The sequence below is a fragment of the Catharus ustulatus genome, chromosome 5 (assembly GCF_009819885.2).
Source record: "Catharus ustulatus isolate bCatUst1 chromosome 5, bCatUst1.pri.v2, whole genome shotgun sequence".
NCBI classification, from domain to species: domain Eukaryota; kingdom Metazoa; phylum Chordata; class Aves; order Passeriformes; family Turdidae; genus Catharus; species Catharus ustulatus.
In genome coordinates this window covers 50043937-50056024 of record NC_046225.1, presented here as the reverse complement: position 1 = coordinate 50056024, position 12088 = coordinate 50043937, and positions in this window count along the sequence as shown.

Genomic DNA, 12088 nt, shown 5'->3' with positions numbered 1-12088 from the left:
TGATGTGGTATGGATACCCTCTCCCAGCTACTGCAAAAAATTAACTCCACCCTGCCCATCATCAAGGCACAATAACCTTTAATCCTGTAAGAATGCTCCCTGAAATAATGTCAAATTTTCCTTGGAGAAACAGTCTGGTACAAAAAGAAATCACTATATTGAAACAATCTTGCTTTTTTAATCTATACCTAGGAAAAAAAAACCAAAAATAGTTTTTAAAAGTCATCTGTATGGTTTACTGGCATGTGTGTTTGGAAAGCAAAGTGCTTAAGTCCAAGTCATAGATTATCTTCAGGCTGTCACAACTTGACCTGAGTAACATCAATGTCTGCAGACTGAATGATGCTCCTGAGAACAGGTTAAATTTTTTCAGTAACCAAGTGCTAATCTAAAATTAAACTGATATATTATACTAAATTATTGGAGCTACCACATTTCTTTGTTAACACATATGCCTTAGCACTCTGTTGCACTGTCCTGTTCTCTCAGCTGTAAGTACAGAGTCATGACTGCATTGCTGGAGCGCTTCTGGAATGAATGGGTCAGAAAAAGTAAAGTAACTACTATACACACAGGCACTACTCTCACATTGTAAATTGTGGTGGTGGTTTTTAACAGTAATTTTCCCACAGAGTAAGAGAAAATCATATTTTCAGCACCCTCAGTACCCACAGGTGAATACCCTGCAGCTCCATAGATATGTGTCTGAGTAGAACAGGTCACTAAAAACCTCCTCTTGGGTTGCAGGGGATCCTTGTCCCAGTCTACCAACTGAGAAGGCTGGTCGTCCTGAGGATAGCTGGCCTTTCTGTTAAAGACTGAGGTAAAGAAGGCATTAAGAACCTCATCCCTGGCGACAGGTGTGTAGTACCTAAGTACCTCATGCCTTTTCCTTATCCTTGGTGTCAATGTCGCCCTCCACATCCAATAAAAGATGTAGATATTCCTTTTCTTTTGTTGTTAATATATTTATAAAACATTTTTTATTATCTTTCACAGCAGTAGCCAGATTGACTTCTAGTTGAGCTTTTGCTTTTCTAATTTTCTCTCTTCATGACCTAGCAAAATCCTTGCAACAAGATACAACAACTCTTCCTGGGTTGACCACCCCTTCTTCCAAAGGTCATAAATTCTCTTTTTATTCTTTGAGTTCCAGAAAAAGCCCTCTGTTCAACCAGGTCAGTCTTCTTCCATGATAGTTTATATTTCAGCACATAGGGACAGCCTGCTCCGGCACCTTTAAGATTCCCTTTTGAAAGTAGGTAGTACTTACTTTTTTGAAAGTAAGTAGTAGATTCCTTTTTGATCCACCTTCTTGGATTTCTTTGTTGTTAAGGTCTCTTTCCCAAGGGACTCTCTGAACCAGAGTCCTGAACAGGCAAATGACCACCCGTTGGAAGTTCAATGTAGAGATTTTGCTGACCACTTTTATTATATCGCCAAGAATCGAGAGCTCTCTCATTTCATGGTCCTTGTGTCCAATATAGCCTCCAACCACCACATCTCCCACCAGCCCTTCTCTGTTTGTAAAGAGCAGGTCTAATGGGGTCCCACTCACCAGCTGGAAAGGAAATTTTCTTCCACACACTCCAGGAACCTCCTAGGCTGCCTCCTCTCCTCTGTGTTGAGTTTCCAAAAGACATCCAGCATGTTAAAGTCTCCCACAAGAACAAGGGCTAGCAATCATGAAGCATCAGCCAGCTGCTCACAGAATACTTCACTTACCTCTTCACCCTGGTGGTTTATAAAAGACTTCTTTCCCGATTCTTTCCCATAAACATTCAATTCTATCATCACATCACTGCAATAGTACACAATTAAAACACTTCCTAACATACAAGGTACCCTAACAGCTCTCCTTCCTTGCTTGCCCTTTGTGAAAAGCATGTAGTCATCCATTGCAGCACTCCAGTCATGTGACTTTTCCATTTCAGTCCTTTATCCTTGGCTATAGAAGCATTTATGGCCCTCATATTTCTAAATAATGGTGACTTTCCAATAGCTTCTAGTCTTGTTTTAATTTTCACACTTCTGCATTTGTGTGGAATCCCAAACTATTGCAGGCCTGGAACCTTATGCTGCATGCAGATTCTTCATCCTTAACTCCTGTTGGGGGTTGGGGGAGTTTTTTACTCTTTTCCTCAGTGGAGAGAATTTTTCCCATTAGCATGTCAAAGTAGCCTGACCCAGGCAACTCCCTTGTTTCTGATTGCTCAAGACAAAAGAGGAGGTGGAGAAGAATAGCTGTAAGTTGCTTTGTCCTTTCAAGGAGCCACTGGGGCTCGCTGGCCCAAACTCGGAGGAGAGAACTTCTTTTTTCTCCGTGGTGTGACCAGGCCCTGCACTCTGACACTGCTACAGCTTCCTGCTTCTGAGAACGGTGCTGAGAACCGGGACGCAAACGGTGAGCGGAGTTTTTTCCTTCACCCTTCTCCCACCTGGGACCCTCACCTGCTGCTGCCGCCTCACCTGCCTGCTCCTGCAGTTCCCACGGCTGAAAAGAAAATGCCACTCCGCCCCCCCGGTTCCACCGGGACTGTGTGGAGGAGGAGGGAGCCTGACTGGACAAAAGGACTGAGGCTGAGTTTCGTTTTGTTTTGTCACTGATCTTTTCATAGCTGATGTTGTTCTTGTTTGTCTTGTAGATATATCAGTAAAGAACTGTTGTTCCTAAACCCATACCTTTTGCCTGAGAGTTCCTTAATTTCCATATTATAGTAAACAGGGAGGGAGGGAATTTTTTACTCTCCATTTTGGGAAAACAAAACCAAAACTCTCACCTTTTTCTTTTCTGGCAATACTGTCCCCTAAATCAGGACATCCCAATATAGCTGTAACAGACAGGATAGCAGAAACACATCTGTTCTATCAATTTATGTCTTTTTGGAGTGAAACAAATGTAAGATAGTCTATTAGAGCAGCTGAAATAGCTGGAGAAAGCATACAAGCTTGCAAGTAAACCATGTCTTCACCAAGTCTAAAAAAATTGTGAAAAATTCCAAGCAAAGCAGATAAGTGCAGTTGCTTTGGATTTACCATGGTTGTATTTGTCAAACAGACCAGTTGAAAACAAGGAGCACTTAGGACTTGTTCAGCAAAGGACTACAGGAGGTAGGAGATGAGGTATGTTGGTTTGATGATCAGTTTGAATTTTAGGATTGAATAGTTCCCTGAATATTTGGTTGCTGGACTAAGAGAATTGATGATTGGTGCCTGAAGGTCTGAAGAAGGGTTGACTTTTTGGAGCTGATTTCTCAGAATACCAGGGGAGTGTTCTACCAGCAGGTCTTGGTGACAATATTTTTCCACCAATTGCTATAAGTTTTAGTACCTTTTAATGCCTTTAAATCTTTCATTAAATCTTTTTTAACTCCTTGCTAGATCTATTCAAACACCCTTTTGAAAAACCAGCTCAAACTCCACTACCTTGAATATCTTCCACCAATGCAGCTTTTGGAAGGTTTTTTTCCCAGTTCTCTTTCTTTTCAGCAACAAGTTTTAGTCCTTTCCAGAATTTTTTATTGTTATTGTTATTTTTTCTAATGTAGCTAGTCCACAGAGTTCCCTAAGGAGCTCCAAATAATATTTTAATAGTGTACAGTAATTTCACGACTATTAGGCGCACCCTTTTGACTAAAATTTCGGCCCGAACCCGGAAGTGCGCCTTATAGTCTGGTGCACCTTATATAATGTACAAAGTTGTGAAATTTGCAAACCCGGAAGTGTGAGCTGCGAGCCGAGTCGGGAACCACGGCTGCCGGGTGGGGGGACACTGGGACGTGGCGCGGCTGCTGGTCGGGGGGACATGGCACTGCTGCTGGCCTAGGAGAAGCGGGGGGAAGCAGCGCAGCCGCCAGCCACGGGGAAGCGGTGAGAAGTGGTGCCGCCACAGGGAACGGGCGAGAAACGGCAGCGCCGCCACTGACCGCGGGGAAGGGGATAGAAGCAGTGAGAAGCGCCGCCACTGCCGGCCGGGGAGAAGCCGGGACGCAGCGTGGCCAGGCGGTGGGAGTCAGGAACTGTGCCAGCCGGTGCTGGGGGAGGGCGGGAGTGCCAGGGCCCGCTGCCCAGGGAGGGCACCTGGGTCTGCATTTAAAGGCTACACCAATCTTTGAAAAATGTTTGCAAATTGAGCACCTGCTAGTAATTTGTTACTTTGTTGTGTGCTGCGCGGCTCCTCGCTGAAAAAAAAAGTGCGTGTTATAGTCCGGTGCGCCTTATATGATCTACAAAGTTGTGAAATTTTCCGACTCCTGGGGGGTGCGTCTTATAGTCCAGTGCACCTCATGGTCGTGAAATTACTGTAACTGTCAAAATGTCTGGTCTTGAATGGGAGAAGGCTTGGTAATCAGCATATTGGTCTGCCCTCATTCTGTTGCCAACCTGCTTGAGGTGGTGTAAATACCTATGCAAAACATAAATGGATTGAAACAAATGTTAAGTTTGTGACCAGAATTAATCATGGTTATAATAACAGCAAGCTGGAATCAATGAGTTAGAAATAGCATCCCAGTCCTACCTACCAATGAATTTTTCACATGCAATGCACTCAAACAGAATTACTCCACAGTTAATCCTACACAGTTTTGACAATGTGCAAAGTGCACTAAGGATTTGAGTTCAACTGTACGAATCTGCCCTTAGCTCTAGAAGCTACTAACTCATACTGACAAGTTATAAATAGCAAAAGTAACACACTGTAAACTTTTTAAAATTGCTACTCCATTTCTAGTGACTGAAATCCCTCCTCTGGTAAAGCAGTTTCCATAACCGTGACACTTCCATAAATAATAGGTATTAATAACAAGCAATTACCAAAATATAGAAGTATACAAATAGATGTGCCCATAGAGCATTTATCCTTGCGGCATTAACCCTTGGGTTACCCTTGAATGAGGCTGTGTGCTTGACTGGATTGTGCCAATATAATGCTAATTACTGGGAAAGAACAGCTTTTGAAGAAAAACAGTGGTCTCCAAAAATTCAAGCACAAGATGCAGAATGGACCGTGAAAGTGAAAAAACAGGATGGCATCAGAACTCTCAGGGTGGCAGACGAGGGTAGTACTGAATGCAGAGGTAACAAAGGCAGCAAAAGTCAAGTATCTAAGACATGGAAAACACATTATATATGCTAAAACCCAACAATAACATGAAAGTTGCAGACCATTGAAGAAAAAGCAAGTAAGTTTGTTAGCAAACACATAAATATAATGCCAAGTGAAACCAGAAATGATGAGGAATTCTTCCTCAATGCAATACAATAATCACCATTTTCTTGTCAGTGAAGCACCTCAGTTGCTGTACCCAGAGTACAGCTACACTCCCCTATTATATTCTGCTTAACAGTAACTCCTTCTGTCTACTGACCCAGCATAACAGAGGTGTGTGCAAAAGAGACTAGGAAATCTGTGTTCAACAATTGTATTTTAAATGAGAAATTCTTGTAACTGGTAAATATCCACTGTATGTTCTAGCATTATTGTAGTTAGATTAGTAAGAAATTTTTTTATTAGATTTCTAATATTTTAATTGAACTTACAGTAAATTCTTGAGTTTGCATGAGGTGTGTGTTTCATTAGCCCAGATGCACTACGCAAAGCATTTGGTCTGATACCTTACCCTTAATTGTAATTTGAATGCACTGCTCCTTTAAGTTATGCAGAATATCTCAAGTATTTTATTCTTCGTTACATATTTATCCAATGTAATGATAGAAAAATTAATAGGACAGCTTTTCTTTTAACAAAAGGCTGTGCACATGTGAAAGCCTAGTGAGTAAGTATGCCTCACCACTTTTGATGCCATAATAATCAAAATGAGAATAGTGAGAATTCTGCCACAGGCTGTCCTAATACCCCTGAAGCTCTGGAGACAAGCAGGGATAGCACAGGGTAAGGGCACAAGCTGCAGCAAGGGAGGAGCACATGCTGCCAGCACTGAGTGGTACTTCCTAACTCACAGGAGTGAGAAGCCCTGTGTCACACACACACAAGTAACCTGTACCCTCAGTACACTCATACAGACACTGTATGACTTCATCTCTGGAATGCCTACATGCTCTAGTTGCTGCAAATGCAGAATTTCTAATCCCATCTTGGTGCAAGTCTGGCCAGAGGATTCTTTCCCACTCAGTTCCTCTTCCAATGCTCCTGTAAAGCACCTGAGATCAAACTCTTCTCTTTGCACAGAAAATCCTAGTTCCTCCTGTCTGCAGAAGAATTCTGTCTAAAATTACAACATTTCCAAGGTTTTTCTGTGAGGAAATCACACTGAAAAAATGTTCCTAATATCTTTGATTTTTTTTAGTATAATTATAATTTTTTACAAGTAGGGACATACTACATAAACCAAGTATTTATAAATTAGTGATAAATGCTCATGGAATGAACTTGAAGGAATCCCTTATAAAAATCATGGCCAGTCGGACCAAGACAGTTACTGAAAGACAACAAACTACTTTGTATATCACATTAGTAATCTGTAGCAGGCCTCCTGGAATACATAACCTTGCAAAAGTCCTTTCCAGAAAATCCATGACTTTTTACATCCCTGATGTGTCTGATTCCTTTACAGAGTTCTTAAATAATCTGCATCCTAACATAATAAATAATTTTAAAGGAGAATATCTTCAGGAAACTTCTTTTAAAAGGAGCAACACAGTAGCTTGTGATTAAATATTGCAAATTATTAATGTGTTTGCTTGTTACTTACCCCATTCTGAATTGCCTAAGCGTAATCTTTCTTTTCCCCCCTGTATCTACTTATTAGACATTCTTTCCACTTTGAGAAACTTAGTCATAAAGCATCAAAGACCTATAAAAACTGACTTTAAGTGGTGTCCTGAAATCCCTTGGGGATGATCCAGCATTCAGCAGATTAAAGTAATAGTTCTTCAAGACTGAAATGATATCTAAGTGTGAAAAGTCCTTTTAGGAAAAAAATAACTCTTGGATACTATAGTAGACAAACAAGTCTTTCAAAAGACAGCTCTTGCAGAGCAAAGTCACTACCTGGTATTAATATACGTCTCAAGCCTTTTTTCATGCACTAAATGAAAGTGTCTGGGATTTAAAAAAAGGCTGCTTGTGCTCTGTTATCACTTACAATATGCAGCACTGGGCTTAGGTAACGCTTAGTCATCTCCCAACTCTACCTGTTGCTGCTTAAAGGCCTTTCTAATGGAAACAAACCATTCTCACTTAAAATGAATTGCAAAGTTACCAGCTGGGCTTTAAACACAGCACCTTGAAGATGCTGTGGTGACTGGATATTGTGCAGCAGCCCTAACATTCCAACAAATAATTAACTGTTTGCAGACAACGAGCTAGAAATGTTCTTTTGCCAATAAACGTAAAATGCTCATGTCAATGAAAACATAACTAAAATTGAAGCAAGTATTGTAGGTAAACTAACTAGTAATACAAATGTGTAGCAGAACTGAGGAATTATATTTCTGGTACAATATCCCTGCAATTACTCTTCCATGGCTGCAGTACAAGCAGCAGGGCACTGCAGGTTCCTAGGAGGCAGTTGGAGGGAAGAGCCTCTTGAGTTAGCAGAAGCTTCATAAATCTCAAAATCAAACTTAAAAAAAGGTATCTGAGGAAATGAGACTTTGAGGTTGACCTTTCTTTGCTATTATTTCTAGAGAAGGAAGTGATGGGGCCATTTCACTCTTCCTGCTCAGACAAGAAAGTACAGATGTGTTCTTTGTGCATGCAAAATAAGTGGGAAGAATTCTTGTGAGGCAAGGTAAAGGGCAAACAAGACAAAATTATTTTTCATGCAATTCATACTAACTGAACTGGGAATGGAAATACTGAAGGAAAGGAAATTGTAAAATCTGAGCTGTATTTTATCAAGAACTAAAATGTGATCTGTTTCAAGAGAATTCTCTGGAGGTCAGTTCAATATGCAAGAATTAATATACGCTCCCACACAACATTTCAGTAATAATTTGAAACACCATGCAAGTTGGAAGAGGTAGAAAATATCTTAAATAAATTTAAGTTCAATATCCCTTATAAAAATATTGTGAGTTTACTGAGCCAAGAAGCTCCTTTATGGCTATTTAAAACTTCTTACAATTCTAAGTTTCTCCGACATTATTCAGTAATTAAAAATCTCAATTGCTTCTCAGTGGAAAAAATACAGCAAGATACCTCGCCAGAATGCACCAGGTAAAGTGATTGCTTACATCTGATGCATCTAGAGGGAATTTTATTCCCTAAAGTGCTTCTAAGGCACCTGGCTATCTTACTAACACAACAAATATACTCCATCATTTTCATTATGGAGTACTAACATGGGATTTTCCAAGAATTAATAAGGGTTTGAATTGTCTCTAGGCGGTTTCTGAGCAAATTCTGGTTTCTGTAGAAAAAAAACATCTAATGGCATGGATCCTCTATTTGACTTAGCCACATGTTTTCTTGATGTCTTGATAAGTTCTCCCACAGTCTCCAACAAATTCACTGTAATTCTTTGTTGGAGTCAGTGAGTCAAGGGTCTGCCTGAATCTTTCAGGCAGAAGCCAGAGTGCAGGAATTGAATTAAAACCCTTGGATGGATTGAAACATATTAAGCTACCCATACATAGAATGGGAGTTTAAGTAGAAGAGTAAGTACAAGTTTGAGTATAAGTTTAGATGTAAGTTTGAGTTTTAGGATAAATAAGTCAGTAAATCAGTAAGTTTCAGTGAGAGCTGTAGTGTTTTTAGTAAGTAAAAGGTTTAAGATGTCAGAATAGAAGAACAAGTTCTAGTGAAGGTTATCAAACACATTAATGTTATCAGTAGAGGCTCCAGGAGCTCTTTCTTAAACACGACTTAGACAAAATAGAACTTCAGTGAGAATATTGCTTACATTTTTCAGATACAACAAGATAAATTGTATATGTAGTTTATACATATCCTAAAGTGTTAAAAAATTAGAATTTTCATAGGTTAAAAGTAGTTTGAATTCATGTGTTAGCTTGTTAGAAAAACCCTATATAAGATTATGTATTGGGGAAAGTTAGTACTTTTGCTTTTTGCCTTTTGCTTTTTTGCCATTGTTTTTTGCTTTTGCCACCACTTTTTGCCATCACTTTGCTGTGCCTGCCAGCGTCTCCAACACCCAAGAAGAAGACCAGAGCTCCAGCAGCAACACCAGCCTCTCTGGAACCCCCAGGGACAGCTTCTGTTTTGGGACTTTATGCTAAAACTTCAATGTCTATGACTGTGCCTTAGAAGACTGATGCGCTTTTACAATAAATAACCTTTTTAGCAACTACTAGCTGCTTTAATCATTTAGAGATAACCCAGCACAAAGGGAGTTTTGAGAGCGCTGGAGGTTCTTAACCTCACAATTCTTCACCATGGATTTTTGAGATAACTTTCATGGCTGCTATTTCATCTTACTCAAGCCCTCTCTTCTGCTGCAAAAGGATGGATCACACTAACCTATGCAGTCCTAAGTCAGTTTGCAAGGGTAAAAGAGGAGACAGCAAACCCCCTGACAGCTGGCAGTTCCCTCCCTGCCCTTGCTGCCCTGCAAGGAGCAGGAGGCTCACTCTGCTCTTTGGACCCATCTGCAGCTCCAAAAACCTCTGGGTATCCCTCCCCCCGCGAGCCAGTGGCTGAGCCAGCCTACAGGAACCAGGCAGAATTTCTCAGATGATTCAGAGGAGCTAAGGAAAGGATTATGGCTTTACATATATTATAAATGCTTATACCTTCATACCTTCAAACCATCTGCAGAGGGTATTATGTGGTTGAGGTTCGCCTGTTATTTTGCCTGGCTTCTCTCCGACGCATGCAGAAGTTTCCGTAAACAAAAACGTTTCTTCCCCAGAGTTCTGTGCCTCAGAAATAAGAGGTGCATTGAATCTAATCTTCCTTGGGCTTGAGGGGAGATAGGGGACTCAGAAATGCTCTTGTAAGCTCTCATACTTTTATAGAAAGAAATATGACATTATGTATTGAATCCACGGAAAAATTCATTTCACTAAGCTAAGAAGGAATTCACTAGAATGAAACAGGTCAGGAAAACAACCAACACCAAATCTAACGGAAAACAACCCCCAAAACTCAAAATGAATGGAATTTAAACAAATTATTTTCAGAAAAGTTTGAAGGTGTAAAAAAGTGGAAAAGCACAGGAAAATCCTGACCCCAAAAAGACATTATTTTCAACTAAACTAAGGAGAAATTCATTGGGATGAAATGTGTTAGGAAAAAACAAAAGCAAACAAAAACCCCTTAACCGAATGGAATCTAAACAAACTGGTTTTGTAAAAAGGTATTCTTCCTCAGTTGTTTAGCAAGTTTTCTTTGAGAAAGTACAAGTTCAATAGCTCTCTGTTTGTCTTTCTATTATGGGAAAAAAAGCGCAAAGCTAAAGTATTTTTCTTTTGATAAAACCCTCTTTGCCTTGTACATGCATTACAAAGAGCTGAAACACAATAACAACTGCCTTTATCCTGAACAAGTCACCTTGAGAGCTACAATCTAACCCTGAATTTATTTATGGTGACTATGAAACAAGACTATTGAAATATGATTATATGAAAGACATATAGAGTACTGAAGAATGGATATTAAACGCATTTTAGTTGAAGTGGTACATTATTACATAATCTCTCCTTTGTCATATAGCCTCTTGTAATCTGATAGAAGACTCCAAGAACAAAAGGACTACACTTTAAGTAGAGGAAGATTTTCTAAAACTCAACTGCAAGACAAGCTCCCTGTTGAGTATGAAGTCAAATCAGCTGCAGCCCCCTCTTCCAAAATCTCTCTGGGATAGCTTCCAAGTAAAAGGCATATCTAAGTACTAATGTTTTGGGGAAGAAAACAGTATAAAAGAATAACTCACAAAAAAATATTTTTCTTCATTAATTTTAAAGAATCTGCGCTTCTTCTTTCTTATGCATGCCTCTATCAGAAAGAACTATGCCCATGTTGGAGCTGCACATCTGCACCATTATCTGCTTGGGGCAAGATATTAAGTCAAGGATCTGTTTATTCAGTGATTGCATTAGGATGTGAGTTGCCTCAAAATATTGTCTGTTGAAAATTGCAATAACTTTTCCTAAACACTTAGATACTAATTTCAAACTATTCACAAATAGTACAGGTACTGCTATTCACATGCTGATGCTTTCTGTGTCAGATAACTTTGAGTTACTCCCCAATTATCTAACTAATGACGATTACCTAGACTGTGTTTCTGACTCACAATGAGGGAAATAGTCCATGAAATGAAAATACATACTGCTATCCCAAAAAACATTTCTTGAAATCCAGGTGCATGTTAAATATTTTTATGCCTTAGAGTATTACACAGTTGCATGAGCAGGTGAGATGGAAAACTTATACACGTTTTATTATTATTTTCTACATATCAATGATGATTACTTCGAAAGTAATCCTTAAAGAACCAGTGATCTCTCTCATGGAAGACTTATCTCACTTATTTTTATTATAGGTGCTTCCTATGAATAAGAAACTTAGTTTTCATGGTTGTGTATACTATGTGCTTTGTGCAATCTACATTTTTAACCCTAATCTAAGACTTCACTGAAATGACCATATTTTGGTTTAGCAAGAAATATGTCTGTTGTGCTTTCTGCTGAACTGCTTTTTAAAAAGATGCATCAATAAATCATGTTCCTTAACATAATCAGATTTTCTGAAGCGAAAAAGAAAATGATAAGCATCAATTCTTTAAAGGTAAGTCAGACTGGGAGGCAGTTTGGATTAGAAACATGAACATTTTCTAACATTTTAATTTTAAAATCCATTCAAAATATTCAAACATACAAATGATATGCCAAATTGCCAAGTTTTTTTTCTGTAATTTGCTATGAAAATAGTATGAGTCATTATCCTGAAGTATTCTACTTGAACAGTTTCCTTCCAATTATTTCTCAATTAAAGTAATTATTTTCTTAGATGCTTTGCTAATTTCATTTTCTTTTATCCTCTATGGTACTGTACCACAAAACAGATGCATTATAGCTTTTTGCTCTTTAAATTATACCATTTTTAGTGAGGGGAGAATGGTGCATGGGGTAGGGGAATTCACCGAGATACCATGTCAAA